Below are 25227 nucleotides of genomic sequence, written 5' to 3'. Positions count from 1 at the left end.
AACGTGTAACTTAAATGTCAAAAAGGAGTGGAGCAAATTTACACCAATAATAACAATTTTAAAGGGAGAAAAGCATCCAGAGGAATCTAGGATCCTTCCCCTGAGAGGACTGTGCAGATGCTACACTGGGTTTTGAGTTCTCAAAACAGAATTTCCCTGGGGTTTTCTACAGGGTAATCAGATTTAGAAGTAACTGTTCAAATCCCCAGCTGTATTTATAACCTTGCCAGCAGCCAGTGCAGGAGGCTTGGGATGCTGTTCTGCTCACCCAGAGGGAGATTTGAAACCTCAAGTACCAAACCAGTGTCTTACGTGCTCCCTTAAGCAGGCCCCAGTAAAGTGTGCTTTCTTCCAAAGAGGAGGTTTCTTAAAGTAGTAACCAACAGCTGCTTAAAAGGCCAAGAAGTCTTCCTTCTGATTATTCCTTGTCTTTTTGGAAGCCAAGTGCCCTAATACATACCTTGCGCAGCAATTCATCTGCACAGGCACGTGCGAAAATACAGAAACTTTGTGAAGAATGCCACTGACTCTCGAATCTGGAATCGATAGTGAATGTATTGCTTCCAGAGCACGTGTGGCCGGGGGCATGCCGAACGACAGCCGGGTTTTGCAGCCAGGACGCCTCTTTACATCAGGAGCAGAGAGAGGATGTTTTTCTCCTTGCAGTCAGCACGATGTTTTGTGACAATGAAAAGTTTCTGTCAAATAATTAAGGGGACAGGGGCTGGCAAGGACTTGTGGGTTGTCCTCTGGGATGAAGCTGAGGGAATATATTTCCTGCTTTGAGACCGAATATTCTTTACCAAATCCAGTGTGGCCGCAGACTGAATTAACCCGTTGGCAGTACAGCGCCTTACAGTGATGTGCAGCCAGTGTACGACAGGTGAACCTGGAAATTTCTGATGGTGCTTTAGCCACCAAAATTTACTGCTTATGTTCTGTCATGTGAGAGTGTAGTTGTCATGAATTTGGAGAAACAGAGCTCATGATTAATTTGAAGACCTGGCACAGAGATTCACTTTGTGCTCAGAATCCTCTTTCAAACCATTTTTGAGCAATGGGGCTTAAGCTAAGGTTTGGCATAAGCAGCTGGGGGAGGGAAGCTCAGCTGCTTTTCTGTGTAAAACAAAAGCATGAAGGAATGGTGGAACTGAAACTTACTTTAGAATTTGAACGTGTAATAGTGAGAAATGTTTTGCCACTATTTGCTTTGGTATAGTGCGCTCCATGCAGCGAGTAGGCTCAATGGCTGGTTTGTGTCAGGCGCTGCTCCTGTTCAGGCAGGTACAACCAGGCCTTGTCCCTAACGGCTTAAAGTCTACTTAGGCAAGACAAAGTCCCATTCCTCCCCGCCACCCCTCCAAAGAAAAGAGATTTGAAGTGCTTAACTGTGGCACAATAAGGTATAGCAGAGCCAAAAGTAGAGTTCAGATCCTCCGACTCCGCGCCCCGAGGCGCCCAGCCAAGCCACCTTCCTGCTACTGCACCCCTGGCTCCTGCACCACCGCGGCTTTAAGGAGCGGAGCCCGGCACGGCTGTAATGCGGCGCGGGGGTACGAGTGTTTCTCAGATGAGATGGAGGTTGGCTGCAGGTTGCTGTAGGCATGCCAGGAAAGCTGTTCTGCTCTCGTGTAATTTTTAATTTTTTAAGATCACAGGGGAAAGAAAGATCCTCCGGGTGCACGTGCAGTCTGTCTGCCATGTACTGAGTAGCGCAGCTGACAAAGCGTCTGTCCAAAAAGTCTTCTTCATTAAGCAGGAATGTGGTAATAATATTGAGTTGCAAAGCTTCAGAGCTTGGCAGGGCTCGAATGGGTGGGTGAGCTCGCAGTCGCTGAGGAGAGCGATGGGGTAAGCCTGCCAGCTCGGACAGCAAAGGCCAAGTGCGTCGGGCTGCTGCTCGCGGCGTTTGATACCATCTCTACATCAATCACAATGAGAGTGGTCCGGGGTGCTCCATAAGGTGCCTTAGAACGGCTTGCCCAGGAGAAGCGGACATCAATCGTAGTGTGTGAAGGAGACTTGTACAGCGAGTGAAGATTTTGTGATAGGAAGAGCTGGGGTTTTAGACTTGAGGGTCCCACAAGTTGAGCTTTCTTGGGATATCTTCATTTTTACCCACTCATGTTTCCTTTTGAAGCCCCCCCCACCATTCCCATCTTCCTGTTTCCTTTCTTACCTCCTCTCTCTCTACTTAAAATCCCCACAATCTGGGCCTTGGGAAGAGCTCGGTGCCCGCAGGACTGGATCAAACGAGGATTCTCTACCCAGTAGAGGGCAGTGCATAAACCCGGCGCCGTGCAGAGCTGCCAGGCAGAGCCCAGGTGGAAGGAAGGTCTCTAGAAAGGACTGGGAGCACTGCTGCCCGTTCAGGTGATCCTGAGCTGCGCTCCGTCACTCAGCTTAATGAGCACTTCTTGCTTACTGCAAGGTGAATTAGAGTCTGTTGGGTAAGTAAAGCCTTCCTTCTGAAATGCCTTTTTTTTCCTCCTCTTCACAAAGTACCATTTCACGTGGAGAAACAAATTGTGTTCCCTTTCTTTGTGTCTCAGAAAAGAACGGCAAAGTCTGGGGAGAAAGAAAATGATTGGGAGACATTATCCCATAGCCCCTTTTCCCTTGTTTCTTGGAGCAGGAAAGAAAACGCTTTTCATCTGAAGGGTCGTATCAGTAGCCTCCAAAGGCTACAATAAAGAACAAACTCAGCTTTTGTTAAAAAAAAAAAAAAAAAAAAAAGTCCTTACCCCTATTTTGTAAATATTGGCTTGGAAAATGACAGCGAATTTGGCGGAATCGCTGGCATTTGTGCAGCAGGAGCACGGCTTGCTGGCTAGAAAGAGGGCAAAGGCTAGAGGGAATGTCTTCAGAAAGCACTGGGAATATGGACTGCGGGAAAGGTCTGCCAGGAGGCAGCAAGGGAGAAAACGTGGTTCTGAAGATAGTTTTGAAGGCAGGAGAGTACTGTATCTGTTGGGGATACAGGAGACGTTTGCCTGTTTGATAGTTTGTTTTTCAAAACCCACACTCTTAGCCCTACTAGCAGCAGTGTAATGCAGGCAGAGCTTCCTTTATTTATGCTCCAAGCCTTTCCTCGCCCTGTGAAACCACCAAGAGGGGGGAGGTTGTGATACCATGTATGGTATTCCCCAGTATAAATTCCCTTATGGGGCACTCCACACCCTGCTCAATTCATCCCCCCTGCAGGGACAGTCCTCTGGAAAAAAAAAAATCCAAAAACTTGAAAGGCTTAAAAAGTCAGCAGGCACTCCCCATGTCAGCTTTGTTCCTAATTTTTCAGAATAGAAGCAGACACTGATTCTGCTATGAAGCTGGATTAATTGGCAGGCCAACGTGTCTGTGGAGTAGCACGTTGTTTAGAATTTGCTATAGTAAGTGGGCGATGAGTGTGGGAATTAATATGGGAATGTTAAATCAGCTCAGTTGTGTTCTTGTTATGAAGACGCTTGTCCTGGTTTCGGCTGGGATCGAGTTCATTTTCTTCCTAGGAGCTGGTGTAGTGCTGTGGTTTGGAGTTAGCATGAGAATAATGTTGATAACACGCTGATGTTTTGGTTGTTGGTAAGTAGTGTTTATACTGGTCAAGGACCTTTCAGCTTCCCCTGCTCTGCCCGGTGCACAGGGAGCTGGGAGGGGGCACAGCCAGGCCGGCTGGCCCAGACTGGCCCAAGGGCTACTGCGTACCACACGATGTCATGCCCAGTATAGAAACTGGGGGAGTTGGCTGGGGGGCAGCGATCGCTGCTCGGGGATGGGCTGGGTGTCGGTCAATGGGTGGTGAGCAATTGCATTGTGCATCACTTGCTTTGTATATTCTTTTATCATTATTACTATTATTTTCTCTTCCTCTGCTGTCCTATTAATCTGTCTTTATCTCAGTCCCTGGGTTTTATTTTTTTTCCCAATTCTCCCCCCCATCCCACTGCGGGGGGGAGGGTGAGCAAGCGGCTGTGTGGTGCTTAGTTGCCAGCTGGGGTTAAACCACGACACTTGTCAATGAGTAATCAAAGTATTTTTCCAAGTGTAATAAATTGATATTTTCTTGTAAGAACAGTTCAAGTAAATAGGGTCACATATTTTACTATTAGTCTTTTGAGGTTAGAGCCTCTCGTGTGCTGATATTGTAAATGGTAGCTCTTACATGAAAACGCTCGTTATCTAAACTGACCAAATCAGCAACATCATCTTTAGAAAAGGGGAACTGAAGCACCAAGAGATTCAGTGATTTGCTTAGAGTCACAGAGCGAGATAGTCTGCAGCAGGGCTAGGAATGGAACATAATTCAGGTCTTCAGAGCCCCATACTAGAAACTTAACCACAATACCATCCTTCCTGTTTTAGTGGGTTTTGTTTTCTTCTCCAGAATCTGAAATTTCATTTAAATGAAACCCCTGAAATCGGAATCCTTTGATTTTGCAAGTAAATTAGACACCGCACTGTTTCTGAGTCTGCTTTCAGATACACTGAAACCAGCAGCACTGAGGGAAGTGTGAAGCTCCGTCACCCACTTTAACTAGGTATTAAGGTCAGAGTTTGACGTATTTAAATGGGACGACAGGCCCAAAAGATGCAACTATTGTGTCTAGACGTTTCCTTATACATCTCCATTTCCATGCTATCCATACTATCATTTTCCAAGTTAAGAGATAATAAAGTGGGCCTGATGAGTACAGCTCATCCTCTTATCCTTTCAGTCATTTACTTACAGGTGAAATGGCTATAAAAATGACTCACTTTACACTGATATTAATTATCATGCTAGATATCACTGAAGAACGATGTGTGTACGGCACGGTTGTCACAACATACACAAGTCATTACGCCAAGAACAAAATACGTTTTGAGATGTCACCAATTTGTTATCAAGCCTTGATAAGCATCGTGCTTATACCTAGACAAGGGCTAGACAGTCAGCACAGAGGTAATAATTTCTGTCCGAACTGGAATTCGGTCTGTTCTGCAGATAATATACAAGTCAGATCACATCCAGCTAGGATGGATGATAGAAATTAGTGGTTTTGTCTTCTAAAAAGGATCGCTGTGAGTACGAGTTGTGAGAAAGTGCACATGTCTGCTGGCTAGGATGAAGAGCTGTGTTTTTTGGAAGTTAAGTGTATTAAGCTTAGGTTGAGCCTCTCCCTCCCATATGTTCCTTTGAATAGTCCAAATTGTCTGAAATATATCTCTGTAAGACATAAACTGTTATACTTCAAATAACTAACAAATTAACTGTCTGAGGCTATGAGGAAAGTTTCTTTCTAAGCTGGCTATTCTGGAACTGTTTATTTTAAATTACATTAGTTCCTTCTTCTGGGGCAGTTTAATGCTGGTTTCCTTGAGCCCAGACTAAATGGATCTTGTCTGACATTCAGTGGAAGTTCTTTTGTTGATATTAACTAAGTCAAATCAGGATTCACATTAGTCTCATGAATTCAAATGCTGAACAGTTAACCATACAAAAATGCGGTTTGGGTTTTCTACATTTCAGTAGTTTAGACATCCTTCTCGGCAATTAGTTGAGCAAAAAAAAAAAAAAAAAAAAAAAGGAAAGCCTCAGATCCTTGGTAAAAGCATTGTGAAAGGGCAGCCTGCTTGCTGGTGTTTCTTCGTACGAATGAGAGATGCGCGTTGCTTCGTTGTGTCTGTGCGCGCGCGTGTACTCCCCAATCGATGGAGGAACTTTGGATCCCTAAAAATAACGTTGGTGCTAATTGCAGAGGTAGCAGGCTGCCGTTCTTACAGGGGAACTGCTGCTATAAATACTGAACTGGATATTTTAAAGCAGAACCATGTGAAAGTAGTTTGGCTTCCAGATACACTTACTGGACTACAGAGGTTTGAGTGCTGGCTGGAGGAACACAGACCTTGAATTTCAGAGCCAGTTGCTAATTTTACTTCAGTCTGGCTACCGCAATACCTGAGTAATCCTTTGCAAACTAAGCCAGCACAGACCTCCGCTCCCTCTCCATTGCCTCCCTCGCCGCCCCGGCAGCTCTCTCCCTTGCTGTTGAAGCCACATTCGCTGTTTCTCCGGTTCCCTCTTCTCGCGTCTGTTCAGATCCCAAGCCCATGAAAGGAGAGTGGTAACACGGCACAGGAGAATCAGCCACGGCACTGCACTGTGCGGTGGGTTTTGGAGCCGCGGTTACTGTTTGTACGTGCAGAGCCCTCAGGCAGTTACAGATCCAGGTAATATGGGAAGGGGATGCTGACTGTAAGGAGAAGACAGGAGAGGTCATAAGCTTTAGGGAAAATTTATTTTTGAGTGGGAACCTTGAGGACACCAAGCAAAACATCAATTCATAATCCAAAAAGGCCTCCGGTGTCTCTTTATTACTATTTTAATGGTACCTTTACCCTCTGCTCTTACAGCTTCCCATTCTTACAGGCATTTTCTACCACTTCTCTTTGTTTTCAGTGCCGGTTTAGATTGTGTCCTGCACGGTTTACATGATTAGGAATTTGCATTTGCTGGTGAAGGTGAACGGTGTTGATACCCTTTCTGGTGCTCCCATGATTCCGTCTGTTCAAACCACATGCAAATGCTGAGCTTCTGCTGAAGTAATTCAAAGGTTGTGGAATCAGTTTCTGATGTATTTCATTCATGAGCATAATCCACATATGAGGAGATTTTTATGGTTGGGGTGAGGTGGTGCAAGTGACTCAAATGTTCCCTCACCTTTGGTTTTCAGTCCACAGAAACTAATTAAAATTCATTCTTAAGGTGGTCAAATGGGCCCAAGTCTCAGTTCTTGAATACATCCTTGAATGTAGAGAGACTCGGTAGTCCAAATAAAAAGGAAAAAAGTGGTCTTGTTCTTAAAGGGAACAAAGACCGATCCAGTGCTGTCACAGGAGCCAGAGTAGCACATAGGAAGCTGAGAAATCAGAGGGTGATGGCACAGCAGTATCTTGCAGCTTCTCATCCAGATCCAGGTGGACAATCATATTTCTTTCACAACGCACTGAGACACTTTCCGATGACTTGGGTGGATTTTTAATACTTGAAGTCATCGAGCCTGGATCTGAATAAATCACTATTAATACTCAGCCTTGAGAAAATATCTTTTGTGAGCTTTCCTGCTGCGTGATATGCTGACCTCCATATTCCTGCTGTGATTACTGTAATCTATCTGTCTTGACAGATCTTTTTTACAGTTGCAGTCTAATCTCAAAATCATAAAACACCCAAACTTTTATGATGATGGAATATATTAGGGTTCTGCAGTATCTAATAACTCCTATACCCAACAAATAGAAACCAGTGAGGGTGCATCTTTTATTCTACTGGACCCATAGATGCTATATAGATTTTATTATTGTCTTATGGCCTTGGCTAGTTATGTAACATACATCTGCAAAGATCTAGGCAAGAAATAGCTCATATGAATTTTAATTTCTCAGTTTTCAAAAGTACTGAGACATTAGCTAGTTTTCTGTTCCTCCCCCATCCCTGGAGAAAGGCTGGGTCCTGATAGATGGCTCAACAGCCTACTTCAGAATACAAATATTAATTCCTCATTTGCCAAGAAAAGGAAAGGAAAAAAACCCCAACATAATTGCTCTTGTGGAAAATAATTGGATTTTTTTCTTCAGACATTCTCCCTCTCCAGATTTATTGCAAACCTCATCCAATTTTACATGTGAACTCAACAAGCTGTCTTCAGAATAGATTAGCTTCACCATATTCCAACTCCAGCAGAATTTCTAGGAATCAGGAGAATAAGCTGGCTATTTCTGACACAAGACAAAAGTCCTTTAAATGTAGAATTCTTGGCAACTGTCGTTAAAGTGGTAAATCAGAAACATTCTCCAAAGATATTACTGAAGCATTCTCTAATTTTAGAAAGATCTATATTAGTTAGATACAGACGTCACCAGACACGCTTTTGGATTAATTAAGAAGAAATATTACATTATGTAAAATTAGGGTAGCTTACCATGCAGGCCTTGATGTCCCCTATCAGTAAATTAGGTAATTGAGAATATGAGAGTGGGAAGAGTGCCCAGCCTGGAGGACCTCCTCCTGCAGTTCTGGAGACATCTCACTGAATTGCTCTTGTCAGGAGGTTTCAAGTCTGTGGTGACTCACTTTTTAAGGGCAGCTTTGTCCTCTGACACTGCGAGAAGTCCTACTATCAGTTGTCTTAAACTGGAAAGAAATGCTATGCTGTATTTCAATTGCAGATCAACTTCAGTTCATGATAATGTCAAAATACTGGCAAAGTGTCTGCTAATGGGTCTGGAGGAAGGGTAAGACTTAGTCACATGCACAAATTGAGTTGAGCTTGCCAAGGTGACCTTCAGAAACTTACTGAACGTATGAGTAGTGAAATGTGATGACCTCAAACCACAAGTCATTCAAATACAACTTTACAGAAAAAACTTCTGGTAAGGTGGCTGGAGGTGTTCTTACATGCGAACAGCTGAAATTTGTGCTTCTCCTTAGTTCTTTGCTCCAGCTGTGCTGTTCTGGCTCTGTCTCATACCATGACTTGGAGTACGGCCTGAGTAACCTCTCAGTTTCTGCAGCAGTACCAAAACTATGTCCATGACTTTCTGGGTTTACTTCTAAACAGAATGATCTGTACATTCCTGGTATGACAGCCCCATTCAACATAAATTAATGCAGCCTTCAGGTGATTGCTGTTTTAGTGTATATCTAAGCTGAAGTTCAGTAATTAGATTTCTCTAACCACCAGTTTAAAAATTCAGATTAGCTTGTCAAGAAAAAGCAGATATAATTCTTCAAATGTTAAGTGTTGGGGCTTTTTCCCTCAAGAACTTTTATAAGCAAACAGATGCAATTAAGCACCTACTATAATAATACCAAGAAATATCAATAAACTGATGAATGTGAATTTAAATCCTGTGCTCTCTCTAATGATTTCCCATATAAATAGGTTTACGTCCTCTCTCCCTGAGTCTATAAGGAAAGGTTAAAATATTAACAGGGCGTATGGATTTTCCAGTTAGTCAGGGAGAGCTCTGTCCCTTTCTAAGGCTCCTCCAGTGCTGGGACTTACACGTGGCGCAGGTGGAGCACGCCCTTCCAGACGAGGTCCTGCGCATCCTGAGAGGTGTGCCGAGCTTCAGAGGCCGGCCAGAGACCCAGAATTTCTGGGTACATTAAAAATGCTCCCGTATCTTCCCAAGTCCATGCTTACAGTATATGCTTTGGTCAGGAGGAAATCTTTTGTGAGTTCAGATTTCCTTGCTAAAGGCTTGGCAGGAGCTTCATCAGAGCCCTTCAGAAGATTTCCAGTTATAGTAGTATATAAACACAGTAACAATAGTACAATGTCTGTGATCTTAGGATGTTTCTCAGGAATTTTCTTCTTTGTTGAGCAAGGTGAACGTTTTGTTCTGTAGTATGTGCTGGTTCTTTAATAGGAATGTGATGGATATGCCGTGGCTGTGGAAGGATGCAAACGTGACTTCACGTTAGACTTGACTTCTGCATCCAAAATGCTGCTAGTGGTAGCTGGGCAAAGATCTCCAAGTAGATGTTTTTAGTAAAATGGAAAAGCAGACTTGCACCCAGAATAGAGTAGTGGGGTCCAGACCTTAGCTTTACTGCTAAAAATAGCTGATTTTCGAAGAGATGAAAAACAAAGACATCTGAAGCTCACTTCTAGATACATTTGGGTTACAAATTTTGAATTAGCTGAAGGGATACCACCTAACTCCCTCCGTTTTCCTCCCTTTGTTCTGGCTTTTTATTCCTCGCATATTTTGCCCTGGCTTTCTCAGTGTCCCGTTTTCCCCCGCACAGCCATTGACGTTGGCCGCAGAGCGGGAAGCCCGGGGCCGGGCTGCGCGCTGTGCCGGTGCAGCAATGCCGAGGGATGCCTGCGCTGGAGGCTTCCCGGTGTCAGGGCTGGAAAATGCAGCTTGCCTCGTTCAAGCGCTGGAAAAAAACACGTCCTCACTTCTTGCTTGCTCATGGGCCATACTAAAAATAACTCTCCACTGATAAGTCCGCAATCTATAGCAATGTGGTATTCCAGCAGTAAGTTGCATAGCATTCTACACTTTTCTTCCTCTGTTTCTGTATGAAACTCAATAAAAAACTTAGTCCGACACACAGACACACGCGAATACATTTACTCTTAGTGGCTGCGTTTATCATCAAAGTTGGTAGTGTTTCCTGAAAATGGTTTCTGATCCCCTTGAAAGACTGTGGGTTTTTCTTTTTTTTTTTTTTTTTTTGAAAGGTTAATTTCAGGGAAACTGAACAACATAAATGAAACTCTAAAATATCAACTGTGCAGATAAATTGCGGTGTCAAGGGTGTAATGCATGTGACCTGCCTCCAGTTCCCTGAATTCCAGTGAATTCCCAGTTTCCACTAGCGGGTGGCAGACAGATCTGAGGGTGGCTATTTTCTGTTCATTTTGTCCCAACATGTGGTTGTGGTGGTGGTAGAAGGGTGGGAGGGGTGTGATTCGGGGGAGAGAGGGAAACACTAGACTCGAGACTGGGGAGGTAAACCCATTGGTTTTTACGGTGTTGCGCTCATTGAGTTGTTTCAGATCACATATGAATCCTCTCCATGTGACAGACCCGCTGCATAAAATACCAAGAATGGTACAGCCTGCAAATCTTGGGCAAGTAGATCATCTCTTGTGATTCATTCAGCATCCTTTCTCTGCTCTGCGTGCGATGATCTCTCAAATGTGTACTGGAAAGGCAGGGCTAAAGCTGAATCTGATTTTAAAAAATGAGCCACAAGCGGAGTTTTGTGCAGCGTAAAAAAGAAAAAGCGATGCTGAGTGTCCAAAGCTGCCGACGTAGATTTCCAAAGCAATTGCTTATGGACTGAACTGGATGTTTTTACTGGCTCTTTAGAAACAGCTTTAAGAGACTTCCCTCTCTTATTTTCACTCATACGTTAACTTTGAGACACTGAGTGTGTCACTGGCAACTTCCCAGAAGTCCTGTGGCTGACTTGAATTTGCATAAACTTTTCTGTGTACTGGCAGAGAGAAACGGGTCCAACTGAAGTATTTTCTTGTCTTTCTGTCTCTTCCCTTATCTCCTCCCAGCCCCCTTTTTCAGGGCTTGGGAGATATGACGGCCCGTTTGCACAGGCAGACGCAGATTTGGGAGGGTCTGTGTCGTGGCGTTGTACTCCAGTGGGTTTACTATGCCAAGGAGCACCCCATGAATGGAGACAAGTCCTCATCACTGGGGATTCAGCAGCCATTCCCCTCTGAAAACGGGATTTTGGCGCAGTCATGAGGCTGTGCAGAGACCCCATCGCTGTTCCAGAGAACCACCACCCCATTTGCTTTCTGCTCTCCTCGTCAGCAGTTTGCGCCTCAGCACAGCACACACCACAGCCTTCCTCCCGTCTTGCACACTGCCGCACACGCTGCACTGATGTTATGTGGTTTACAAAGCCAAGAACTGAAAAATTGGGCAATATCAGATTTACATTTGCACATGCAACCTGAAATCTGCCCACTCACACATCTGTGCACCGAGTGACACAGGTGTGCTGGTGAAATGCGTGATCTTAACACTTTCACGAAGCTAGGACAGAATTTGCAGGAGAAGACACGGAAGGCCCTGTCTAAATTTATGGGCTGGAATTTGCAAACAATTACATTTTTTAACATAGTTTTCTATAGATAATTCTGTATTTTACAAAGAAGAGAGGTATAAACAGAAACTTTGCTAGCATTGCAGAATGTTTTCTTGATACAAGCTCATTGTTTTAATTATGATAATTGCCAGAACGATAACGTGCTGTATGCGGGGGAGCAGGACTCTGTCTCCAGGTGCTGAATGTGGAGATCACGGAGTTGAGGCGGGATTGGCGGGCAGAACTGTGGTTCCCCCCACCTTTTCTGGATCTTTGAGCTCCTGCCTTACTTAAGACTAATGGTGAGACATCAGAATTGTCCCAATTTTGAAAATAAGTGCTTTTGTGCTACTGTAGCTGCCTGTGCTCGTAAGTATAGAATGACAGCATGCTAATTTCTAAGCAGATAGAGTTTAGCAATGCAAAGCATGCATGCAGGTCAGGTATGACTCAAACAAATCAGAGTGGATGGAGAAAAGGTACTTTTGTACTGGAGGGAGAAGGGCAGAAGGGGCAGTATTTCTTCCATCTGAAGTGAATATATAGAAACCTCGTGAAAAACTGATGCTAAACATATGTGGCCTTTTGGAAAGTGTCTCTGTGCAAATGCATCCACAACATCTAGAGTGATAACAATCATCTCCTGAGCTGAGTCGAATGGCATAGTTGAAGTGGAGCTGTAAATAAAGTGGTAGGCGGTTTCCTGCTAAAACTCCCCTGCATGTCCAAGAACCCACTGTGACTCAGCCGTTGCAGTCATTGGGAACTCTGCGCAGACACCCTTTTCTAGTTGGGTATTTTTACTTCTCTTTTTGCACCATATCAGGAAGGACTCCATTCATCCCTGGAAGAACCGAACTGACAATATGACCCATTATTTTTTGGTGTCTTAAGGTAATGATCTTATGGTAGACCAACGAGACTGCTTGGACTTCTTGTTAAGCTGACTGATTATCAATGACTCATGCCTGCAGAACCGTCTGTCTGCTTGGATCTTTGTTAGACCTTCACGTGAAAGTTCTTGGGACATACATGAACATACTTTAACTGGGCTCTTACCTGCATCTCTTGATGGCCTAAAAAATCGAATTTTCATTGCTTTCATTTCATGTGCCAGAAGACTCAGGAACGACGGTTTCTTATTTTAAAGAGTATGTGTGTAAATATGCTGAATGGAAGGGAGACAATTACATATTTGCTTATAATACATTTTCTAATGTACCTACTGTTCCTTCAAAGAATTAGCATCTTTGGAAAGATAAACTGAGCTGGAAGAAGCTATGCCCTTGTTAAAACAACAGCAGTCTAGTAGTTTCTAGGTCAGCAGCACCTGGAGTCTCACTTGCCCTAGAATATTTTATGTTTGAAGCTGTCAGGTGTCATCTTACTCCTCTGGGCTCATAGTTTTGATACATCCTTTGGCATTACGATAAAGCTTTCCCTGGTCCATTTTGAACCTGCACAGATAGTTGCCTCTCCAGGTGAAAAGTTCTGGATCCACAAGGCTCTCAACTTGGCATTGGCAATTAATAAAGCAGATCTGGGAGATTTGCAGGTTCCCATGAGCTGAGCGAGAATGGGCTGTTGTGTTCTTTTTCCCTCTTTATCCCATGCAATATTTATTCTGTTGCTTCTTTGTTTCCTCTTTCATTTCTAGCCTGTCTCTTCTCCTCCAGTTCACAGTCCTTTTCCTTATTTTTTATTTTTTTTGTTTCATTTGTACTCCCTCTGTGCTAGTCCCAGCTAATTCCTTATTGGCTTCTTCCATAATACTGCTGGAAGTTTGTCCCCATCTGACCTTTCTCTGTGCAAACAAATCCCAGTGTCCCAGGTTTAAAATTTGCTCCTCTCTGCCTTCTTCTGCTTTCCAGCCTGATGTTTTCTAATTGCTTCTTGTAATTTCTGTTTAATACCTCTTTTAGTTTCACGATGCTCTCTGTCTTTTGCTTTCTTTCTCTCTTTGATATTAAGTATACTTTGTACAGGTTTTTTTCTGAGAATTAAGTCTACCTTCTCCTCCAGAGTTTTCAGTTTAGCATCTGAAGGTTATCTGTGGTTCCTTGTTAGTGAACTTCCTTTCTGGGAAGTTCGGCCTCCTCGTATTTTGACTCAGGTCATGAACATCAAAGCAGATTCTTTTTTTCTTGCAAATTCCCATAACTGCCCACTTTTCTTCTCTTTTCTCTTCCTCAATCCTCTCCGGTACCACACACAGCAGTGCTATACAGTGCATTGCTTTATGAAAGCTGACACCCAGTTGCTTTCCCTCAGAGAAATCCTCTTTTGCTGCTCTTACAGCTGTGAATGGTGGAGGATTTGGTAGGTTTTGAAATCCTCCCATCTGAAAAGCAGGAGTCAGGGTTTTCACAAAGTGCACCCGAGGAGGGGATACCCAAGGAGCTGGTGCCAGGAAGGAGCTCGGATTATTGCAGAGGCCAAAGGGAACCCAGGGGTGGCTGGCACTGGGGGACCTGACAGTGGGGAGCGGGCCGAAAGGCGGGGGCAGCGCCGGGAGTGCCTGAGGGTTAGGAGAGAGCAGCTTGGGGTGACCCCAGGCAGGAGGAAAGGGAAGGTCCAGGGGGGATTTGTACCCCAGGCTCGGTGGGTCAGGGAGGGGATGCTCTGGCGTGGAAGGCTGGATATTTTTATCTTGTGAGAAGAAAGGCAGCTCTGTAGAGAAGGGAGAGGTTTTGAAATGGGTTTGGAGAAGTGGGGTAAAGGATGTGGAGGACACCAGGTCCAAAGACTGGGGGAACTGAGAGCAATGGGTGGAAGTGCTGCAGATGTGGTATGGATGAGGGGACTCAAAGGCAGGAGGGGCCAGGGATCACCACCTAGCAGAGCTGGTGCCATTAACTGGGATCCTGGTTTGGGGACTGGGGACACACAGTGACTTGCCCCATCCCCCTTCCTCCCAATGGACTGCTGTAACCCTCGCAGCCCACCTTTTTCTTCTGTCAGAAATATGGTGGTATATAGTATGTCAGTCCATAGTACCTCCGCTTCCAAACAGAAGGTTTAACAGACATTCTGATATCCACACTAAATGATAATTTTATTTCACCAGGCGACCAGAATTCTCATCCACCTCCTCCCCCACGTACTCTTTTTTGAAGTATATTAGTCTTAAGGAAAATTACTGGGCTCCGTGGGTGGTGACCCTTGTACCCCACAAACACAGAGCGGCTGCTGAGATCCTGCCTTCTGAGAAGAGCTCACCAGAATGACCAGCGAGGCCAGCGAGTAGGCAGAGCCCCAGCTGCTGCAGAGCGCTGCACCTACCACCATCCCTGCAAGGTGACTGCTGCTGCGCCGGTAACAGGACAGCCCGTGCTCACGTCAGCGAGGGAAAGTGTTGCACCCTCATTGGTCACGGTGAGTCATTTGCACCTTCTGCTACATCTGGCATGAATTTCATTTTAAGTTACTCTACTGCATGGTTATTTTCAATATTTCCTTCACAAGAAGCTGGAGCCACAGAGGTGAAAATAATTACATTTACCAGAATCTGTCATTAAATTTGGCTGCTAGTTCTCACTAGAAATAAAAGAATCAGATTTTGCACAGCACTGAACAGTGCCATTCAGGTACGCACGCGTGGAGTAAAACTCTATTCATCAGCAGTAACAACGTGAATATAACGCCCAGGCATTCAAATGCACCTGCCTGCGCTTTTTTCTGTGTGAGTGGAAACCGAGCAAGGAAACCGTATTTGGGGGACAAATCCATTTAACCATGAAAAAGAGGAATTTACCAGAAGACCAGCCAGCCTGTTTTAATTTCAAGAGAAACTTGTGTCATTCTTTTGTCTTGACGTAACTTAACTTCTTGTGTGCAACTTACCACTAAGCGTTAGTTTTAAAGGTGCTTCTGTACACCACCACCTTGGATTACATCCATGGTTTTGGTCTTGCCCATATTGTGAGCTTGCCAGTGGCTCTTGTGGCCATCCAGACTTATGGCTACTGTTTAAAACTACATAGTGGCCTCAAATAATTAGATCACTGTGCTGTAAACTCCTGGACCACTCAGATGACATGTCCTATCTTCAAATACACAGCTTTGTGGTGGCTTGGAAAAATTTCCACCAGGAGTTTACCTCGATGTCTTCCCTGTTTTTTTCTTGTACATGTATTGAAGTAGTTTACAGGGATGGGTTTAATGGGAACTTGGACTCAGCTTTTCAAAGGAATTGGGAGCAAAAACTTCTTTACTTGCACACTGTGCCTGTCAGGTATGACTGCAAGGGCTTTCTGCTGAAATAGAAAAGCCACACTGAGAAGCAAGGGAAACAAAGATAGCCAGAACAACACTCAGTTTGAATTGTGTCTGTTTATATTTGAATCTCATTTGTAGGAAGTTCTGTTTTTATCTACAATACTATGGAAGTTCCTATAAAAGTCAGTTTAATTTTAGTATTACTCAATTTCCAAAGAAATCATTTGGGTTTGTGTTTAGAAAACTTACTGCCAAGCCCCCTCTGCTGGAAGGAAAATCGTGGTTTCACCCCCGCATGCTGAAGACATCTAGGAAAAGCATTCTAGCTTATTACTGTTGAAGTAATTACAGGCTCAGTGTTCACAAGATCATTACTATCTTTCTTTTACTATCTACCGTTACCCGTCATGAGTTGAGCTTTAAACAAGAGTCATGATGATCACTGCAAATGTGTTCATATCCCTCCATTGGAATGAGTATTCAGTCAGTCTGTTGAAAATTCATCCTGTCATCTGATTATTTTACCATCCAAGTTATTTTCAGTTGCGTCCACCCTCTTCACCCCCCACTATATCTCGTACGTATTATTTACATCTTTTGTCAGTGATCTCATTGCGCACAGTTAGAGTGTACTTGCATAATACGTCTATACAGGAAAGAATAAAAATCTGAATCCAAGAAGCACATGTGCTTTTCCAGGGCAATTCAAACTGCAAAGACCTGCTTTGCTTGCCTTTAAAGCGTGACAAGGGAAGTTCGTTAGGTGAAAGACAATACTACGTGCTGTTTAATCCATGCGTCATTTGTGTGTGACAAAGCCTTTTCCAGGGCCCAGCTTTATATTTACAGTTCGGGAAATAGGCCCAGCAAGGAAAGAGAATCCATTAGCCTGAGCACTAAATTAGGACATAGATTTAAGCCCTGCTCTGAAACAGACTGCCTGGTGACCTTGCACTAATTAATTAGGCTAAAAGCCAAAAAAGAAGAGTGCCACAGCATTGACCATTGCCCAACGAAATTTTGAAGTTTCTGAGATGAAGTGTTGGACCCGTTTATGGTCCTCTGTGGTGCACATTGAGAGCTGAGTTTCTTCGAAAGGAGATCCAAAGCAGCCGGGATGCCATGCAAGCAGCCAGTAAGGAACTATTGCCTACAGAGGTGCGTCTGAAGCTTCTCCCCTTCTTGAGCTTGTTCAAAAATTGGTCTTTGAAGAATGGCAGTCTTTTAAAAATGCAGCAAGCCAAGAGAGCGTTGCTGGGGCAGCTGATAAGTACCTAGAAGGTCTCTTCAGTATGTGGAAAAGTGAGATCTGTGTCCCTGCTCGGCAAGAGGGCAGTCAAACTTCAGTCCTCCCTTTTCTGGAAGGTGTGCTAGCTACTAAGTAGAGGTCTCTTCTCATTGAAAGGGAAGGAAGAGTATTTCTTAGCCAAGAGAGACTTGGAGCTTAACAGCTAGAGCACTCGCCTATGAGTGGGAATCACTGGATTCTGGTGCCGCCTCTGAGTGCTGTTATATATGGTACATTAAGCAGTTATTAGATAAGCTACGTAAGTGGTATTTGAAGCTGAGCCAGACTTCAGTGGCTCACCTCTCTCAAATCAATGCGCCAAACTGCAGGCTTAAAGGCAAGTCCCATTCTTTCTGTAGGTCAATGGCTCTTGAATGCTTTTCTGTGAACTAAAGCAAGTTCACAGGAAAACCAGAGAACGTTTCCTTCCATAGTCTTGTGGTGAAGTCATCCTTTCAAAATGAGCTTGACAAGCATGTCCTTGAGTCCCTCTATGCCAGGAAGGGATTTGAGCCTGAATTGCCCATATTTAAGCCTGAAACACCCACATTCCTGCAAATGATGTTGCTGGTAAACTGTGGGATAAAACTGATGAGGTTGAAAAGATGATGGTACCCCTTTAAAGAAAATATCTCTAGTGAAGTCTCTGAAGGAATGAGAACTATTTCAAAGCTCTATTACTTCATTCAGTTTGAGAAAATAGTGACAATTGTCCTGTAAAAATCAAACTGTAGCAAAACTGAGGGAAGGAAAACCATACTGAATTGGTGTTTTATGTTAAAAAAATACTTTTTTATGTAATTGTATTTCAGATGAAAATGTGAGCTAATTAAAGTTTCCTAGAATATACTGTAAGTACAGAGTGTATCCTGGTGAGGTCAAATGAGTATTCAGTCTTAGCTCTAGTACCCAATAAATGCTAAAATTAACAGGTTTGGACCAGAAAAAAGTCTAAATAGTCCCGAGTCCTAGGGAAGTTAGACAACCAAGGCCGTGTTTGGAATTCATGCCCAACCTCTTCATTCACAAGGCAGAGGGTTAAATACAAGTAGTCTCAGTTTTTGTGTCTGCAACATTTTGTGACTATGCAACGTTTCCTGTCTGTTGAAAAGCAGCTGCATTGGCTCCCAGGTTTAAGTCAGCTCTTGCTTTATAATTGCAGTGCAATAGAGAGTTCCCTTTCCTTCTGAATGAGAAGGTTTTACTGCAGGGTCTGTGCACGCTGAAGGAAGAAGAGAGGAAGGAAAAAAAAGGAAGCAGGAAGTACTTCAGTCCCCAGCAGCGGGTAATCAGAGACAGCTCCGCAACCGGGGGAGCCGTCCTTCCTCCCGCCGCATTTGACCAAGCTTAGATAAATCTCGAAGTTTTCTAGGTCTGCAATCTAGAGGCCTCATCCTACCTCCACAGGAATCTGGTGCTTCTCTGATCAGAGCTAACCTGCTTCCACAGAGGCCAAACTGTGGCCAACCAAGCTGTAGCACTTGGTAAAAGCTGGGAACAGGAGGCAGAAGCTCCCTCCTACCTGAGCGGGACGGAGGACCAGGGCTGACCCAGGGTACGACTTGCCACTTCCCAGAGGCCTTTTCATGCAGAGCCTGTTCATTTCTCACCTTCTGAAATGCACAGTCTGCCCATTTATACAGAGCTGCAACACGAAGATACAACTTTAGAGTTATTAAGTTGAGGTGCTGTATATTCAGATGTTTACAGATAATACAAAATTGTGAATGAAAACCAGCGAAATGAAAGCCATGATGGAAACGTGTTCCTCAGTATGTGCCTGCACGAGAAATGGCTACCAGGAAAGATAAAAGCATTGCTCCTAAAGCATCTGTCTGTAACTCTACTGATGAAACAACAAAGCAACAGTATGCCCTTTCCTACTCACGTACTACGAATTTAACAGGGCTCAATGCAACGTTGCAGACTGTGAACTATAGTTGGAGATCATTGTGAAATGTGCAAACTGCTTTGAACTCAAGAACAGAAACTTAAACTTTCCCCACGGTTTAGGAGTAAGAACTTAATGGCCCTGCTTCTTTTATGACTTTACAAGTACTCTTTACAAACGTTATCAGTTTGCAACACTCCACAGCTGTGTGACGAAGATTGCAGAAGTACTGGTGGAGGGACCTCGATTGTTTTACAGCTGGGAAGTGCAGCCTTTAGAAGGAAACGCAGGCTTTAGAAGGAAACGCATCTCTCTCTTTTACAGATCAAGAGGATGAATGAAAAAGATTCTCTAATTACTTTCAGTTCTGTTTCCTTTGGCTGTAATTTCTGTTTTCCCCAGACTGTCATGTGTCCAGCCAGAATCCAGGGTAGCACAATGACATTTATAAGAAACAGAAAGGGAAAAGTAGCCAGAAGCAAAAGGGACGTTCACTGAATACTGCCAGCTTTGAGTAAAATGCGGCACTATTTAAATGAACACTCCTGTGACTGTGAACTTTAGAGATTTTCTTAGTAAGGACTGTTCCTCCCAGCCTTGATTTTGCAAGTCGCTTACGACCATCACTCGGGCTGATACCAAAGAAGGCTTAAAGTACGTAGCATGTCTCAGAGGGCACTGTGTACCTTTCGGAACAGGGCCCAAGTCAGAAGAATCAGTAGATTGATACTGAGCAGTGCTGGTGTCATAGGTAGCATATACTGTAATTTAATTGAGCCAGCCAAAGTATTTTATGAACTCTATCCATGTTATGTATGCTGAATCTAACCTATGTACCTGAATGCTTAATTTTATGAGGCAGGGCAGAGCAGTGGAACCGGGGAGTGATGGGGGCCAGCCCAGTTGCATTTGAAAAATGTCTGCCCTGAGCTATTAATTCCTTCATCAATATGGTTAACCACTGTTAATCAGCCTGGATGGAGGAAAAAAGGGGGCCTGGAGAATATTTTTGCCATCGCCCAGATGTTCACCCAAGTATTTGATTTGGCAGAAATGACTGTAAAAGGGATTGCATCAAATGACAGTGTGAACGCAATACTGACCGTGCTTCAGCCTCCTTAGCTCCACTGGTGAGTGCTGAAGGCTCTTGTGGTCTGGAGCGGACCGAAACACCACTGAGTTCCCAGCAAAGGAAGAGCCAGAGGTACCAGAATGCAAATAAATCAGTGGTCTCTGTCAAACAGTAGGTTCAACTATTCAGTTCTTCCTCTGCCTTAAAATCTATGAAAACAATGAAAATGAAAATACCTAACCCACATCTGTTAGGATTGTTTGTTAGTAATCACAGTATTATCTTTTAAAAGAGTCTAGATAACATATAGTCAGACTAGAGAGATCTGTGGATAAGAAAAAGAAACTACTTTGTGCCTTTCACTTTCACCCTGCACAGTTTCTTGTAAATGAAGCTGTAACCGGCAACTGCGCCCAAGTACTCTGATGAGCTTTGCCTTGCAAATCCGAGGTTGCGTGCCGTCCTTTTCCATTCTGAAGTGTCTATTGCCTGAAATTCATATCTGTTCAAATTGTAGCAGAGCCACAGATTTTCAAATGCTCCTGTACAAAATTTGAAATTATTTGAATGTAAGTGCTTGATGTTTGGAACGTCAAAGCTCCAAAGGTGCAAGCGAAAGCATGCACACACTGTCATGCCTGCTCTGCACGGCCACTTCATGCTATGTGACATTTGCATGAATCTTAGACACCATCTACACTGAACTGATGTCTCCTGAAATATTGACAGTTGCTATTTTGAATAAACAAGCACTGTTGGCTTTTGCAATACAGTGCACTACTGCAAGTCTGGTTTTGTGGGCTCGTCAGGTTTTGAAAATAAGGCGTACTGGTTTTGCATTTATCACTTATTGCTGCTTTTCATGACAAGCTGAAAGCTTGCTAAGTTTTTGGCTTCAGTATTTTTGAATCTCTGAAGAGTTGCTTTTTGGTTGTATTTGAATTTCGAGTCCAAGGTTTGTTTAGATTGGAGGGCTGCCCTATACAGAGCCACATTTAGAAACAACCATTGTGCTGCACAACTATGTACGTTTTAGCCATCTACAAAAAGTCAAATATATTTTTTTAATATCATCCATTAATAATTATTTAAATTTATTCAGATAAATAAATGTATAGTTGCCTCACTACAGTCTTCATCACAACCCTTAGCTCAGGAGAAAGGTCAGGTTACCCATACATAAGAAGTGATTTTAATATTTTCCCTTGAAGCGGGTCCTTTTCACCATTTCTCTCTATGTTCTTCTGGTTCATTTTGTTTTTCTGTTTAGTTCATAACACGAGGTCTGGAGTCTCACTGGAATGAGCTGATGAAAATCTTTTAGCACCAGTAGATATATTTTCTGTAACAGAAACTGAGTACCAGGAGGTACTCGTGGATCAGTTGTCAGTGATGGTTGTTCAAGACTTCGAATGCCAGCAGTCCGACCTTCGAAGTCCGACCTTCATTCCATCAAATTCATATTTGACCCTGCATATTCTGGGCTTTGTGGGAAGAGATGGGTCTTAATTAGAGAGTTGCAATATAGTGTTTAATATAAGGTGCTACAAGCTAGAACCTGTGATTAAAATCACTTAAATCAAGAGGTGGAGGCAGTTTGTGACATTTTAATGTCAAATTATATTTTAAAATGTCCATATGAGTCGTAGAAGTCTTTCTAAGCTGAACTGATGAGATGTCTCCCAGTTGGCTCATGCAATCTTGTCTTTTGATTTTTTAATAAATTAAAGACGCCTAAGAATGTGAAAACATATTTCAGCAATTATACATTGAATGTCCTGATTTAGGAAGAATTCTGTGATTTTACTTACCATTTTATATCTTCTCTTAGACCTATTAAGAGATAAATAGGCCTTGTATAGCCCATACACCAATGGGACTTCCATCCAAAATTAACGCTCTTGTACATGCCAACATCCATTCCTTCATGCCAGCAGTTGGGGGAGCGAGCTGCTATTTATAGATGGTATGGCAATAAATGCATATTAAGTCTGGGCTTGTAACTACTTCCATTTTTGAACCTTGCTTTACAAAATGCACATGATAATGTAAGAAATTGAAAAATCAAGCTTATTTAGGCCCCAGCCCATCTAAGTACATAAAAATATAAAAGTGCTATTATTGAGCAGCTTTAAAGAAAAGTTTCACTGCTGTTGATTTCCTCTTTATATTATTTTTGCTTTTCCAGTCATTCAGCTGTTTGTTCTGAAGTCACGCTCTGCTTCCCCGCTGCAGAGAAGCACAAGGCCAGCTGTTCCTTCAGCTATGATTTTAGCTTTTGCTTTCTGAAGCGACGATACCAGCGCCTTCCCACTCGGCACTCAGCAGCGTTCTTCCCATTCGAGGCCATTTCTGCTCTTCATCCCAGTATCGCTGCCAGCACCAAGCGAGTCGGGAGACCAGTTGCTCACAAGCAGTTTCTACGGAGGATGCCAGTGCTGCTAGTGCCCTGTGTCCAGCGCAGGATCCTTTTTGTCTAGCATCCCCGGGCAATCACACGGGCAAAGCTTTACTCGCAGCTTCATAGAAAATAAATGCAGCCATTTTACACGGAGATTCTCGGATCTCTCAGCAAAAGTTGGTTAGTTAAGGACAGTGTCTGTGTCTCAGGTGATACTCCATGGGAATACAAGTCAAAAACATTGGCTAAAGCATAGGGAATAGTGAGGAGTATTCACTTCTCACACAAATTTTCAGTGACTGGGAAACAGCTGACTGCTCTGCTTGGCTGTGTGACCTGCAGCTGCCACCAAACCTGCTATCAAATGTCTGAAGACTCCGCAAAATACGGCCTCGCACAGCAGCAGAGACGTGGGCTTTCTCCTCTCTGGCTCCTTACGAACTCTCGGAGGCTCACCTCAAACTTTCCTCTTCAAGTAGCTCGATGTTAATCTTAAACTTCGAAGAGTGTTTTTCCTGAATGAACGCAGGTGTGTGCCGAGTGTCAGATTGGTATAAAATTCCCTCAGTCATTCTATTAAAACTCTAAACTCCTTTTACTCCTGTTCTAACATTTTATTAATTTCAAATTACCCTGATTGGTGGCGGTGTAGCTGTGATGTTTTCAGTTTAAACAAGATAAGGCTCGTAGGGAGAGATGGTCTCTTTGACTGGACCTGAAGAAGATCTTGCCTGCTCAAAAATTTGACTATTAGTAAGAGCCTCTCCCTACTAAGCACCAGAAATTCATTTCATGAATCTTTGAACAGGCCTTGAATATTGCAGAACCCTGCCAATGTATGCTCTGGAACGGCTGTAACTTCTCAGCCTTACTGGCCTCTGTATATTTCTAATATTGGACATCTCCGATTTTAAGTTTTCAAAAATAAAATGCCACTCTTCTGGTTACTTTTCTTTAGGAAAATTACGCTGCTCTCCCTCCACCGGATGAACTGGATGCCGCCGATGCTAATCAGAGTATATTTATGCAAAGCCAGCAGCTGTCAAGGGAGGACACCGTGGTCTGTATTCCCCTACGCTGGTTCTAGGGGCTCTCCAGTCCTGGTAAGCTTCTCCTAAACATCTAATTCTTTCTTGAAGTGAAATGGAGTCAGAAAGGCGGAACGACTGAAGTCTCCTAGCTACTGGCTTCACTTCAGTCAGGACGAAGATGAAACGCTTTGGATGCCATTCATATTTCCTGTTTAAAAAAGAGTTCTTTTTTTCTTGGTGCAGGAGTTTGAATAAGCTCATCTGGAAGCCAGCTTTACAGACTATTTCCAGAGCGGCAAGCAATACTGGTAAAGACAAGACTATGATTAATTCTTTTTTTTTTCTTTCATCATGTCACAGTCCTATTCCATAGAACGCTGATTTATTTCACTTACATACCAGCATATTTATAGCATGGAAAGGAATAAACAGGTGACACCCACTTCTGCAGAATGCGACTGGAGCTCTCGAAGCATTTCCTCTAAGTATTCTTTGTAAATGAAATGAGTCAGCTAAGCTGGAGAGCATCGCACTGTTTTCATAACCTCTAGGCTACCATCAGCAGGGATGTGCGGTGAGTGACAGGAACTGGTTAAGTTTGCGTGACGGTGAAAGCAATGAAAGAATTTCTCATGTTAAGGCTGGCTGTACAAGCGAAGGTTTCCACCCTCTCTGAGGAGGTGCCCGAGCCAGATGCTGTTTTTGCTCTGCCACACACTGGGTGCAGCTGGCAGCTCCTGGCAGCTGCAGGAGGACTCGTGCCATAATCCTCTCACTGATTCCACCAAGCATATGCTGACATGCAACGTACAGCATCTGTACTAGGTTCTCAAGAAAAAAAGAGCATGAGAGGGTGCCTTGCTAAGCTTTACTTGATAGCATTTGCCACAAAAGTTAGTTCATCTTATCTTAGCGTGACTCGATGCAGTTTTGACAACACTACGGGATAGGCCAGACTCTTGTTGTTAGTAGTAGTATTATGATGTCTGTCGCTCACATTTACCTGCCAAGTCACTTCTAAAATGTCACTTATTCAGAGCTACCTGCCAACTAAAACCTTGGCAAGTTGCACCCGGAGTTTCCCTGTTTCAGCAGCTGACTTGCCTGGCTCCAGGTTTTTTGAAATTGCTGGTTGAATATAACTTAGCATCCATGTGCCAGACTGCTCAGTCCCAAAGCATAAAGTGCAAGCAGCAGAAGTTCCAGTTCAAGCAAATATGACTGACTTTCAGCCCATTAATTCCAACCCATTGAGCCATTAATTTCAAATAATTAATTAAATTCAGTGATGATGAGGTAGCCTAAAAAAAAAAAAAACAAACCCTGAAGGGTGAGGATGTTTTTCCAGACTTCATCCAGCACGTCAGCATGTCCACTTGCATCCTTTATGCAGTACAAAACAAACATCAGGAAACAGCTGAATTTTATATTCTTGTGATTGTTTCACATGGTTCTGTGTGCAGTATAAGAAAATAAGCATAAACTAGGATGGATCTCTTAAAGGTGAAACTTGACACTTCTTGTCTGTCCTAAAAATTGTCTTTCAGTGAAGTTTCGTATGAATACCAGAGAAAGGAAGACAGTTTGTCTCAGATCCCTCTTCTTACTTATGCAGTAACGCATTTTTACGAAGTATTGTTTTCTTATCACGCTTCTGTTATGCTTAGCTCCTGTATGCTGCGTTCTTTTCCTGAAGGAGGATATAAAAGACACAGTCA

The 25227-nt window shown here is 43.4% G+C and overlaps 1 long non-coding RNA gene across 1 annotated transcript; it reads left to right on the top strand.

Annotated features, from left to right (window-relative positions):
- The first annotated feature begins 2233 nt into the window (after window positions 1–2233).
- Window positions 2234–23813, top strand: LOC309590612. The gene is made up of 5 exons (XR_014228167.1): window positions 2234–2450; window positions 14676–14983; window positions 22266–23007; window positions 23437–23581; window positions 23753–23813. It is a non-coding gene; the product is annotated as an uncharacterized lncRNA (long non-coding RNA).
- The last annotated feature ends 1414 nt before the right edge of the window (window positions 23814–25227 follow it).

Source organism: Platalea leucorodia (assembly GCF_965183815.1).
Source record: "Platalea leucorodia genome assembly, chromosome: 5".
Taxonomy (NCBI): Eukaryota; Metazoa; Chordata; class Aves; order Pelecaniformes; family Threskiornithidae; genus Platalea; species Platalea leucorodia.
This window is presented reverse-complemented; position numbering and strand designations above follow the sequence as displayed.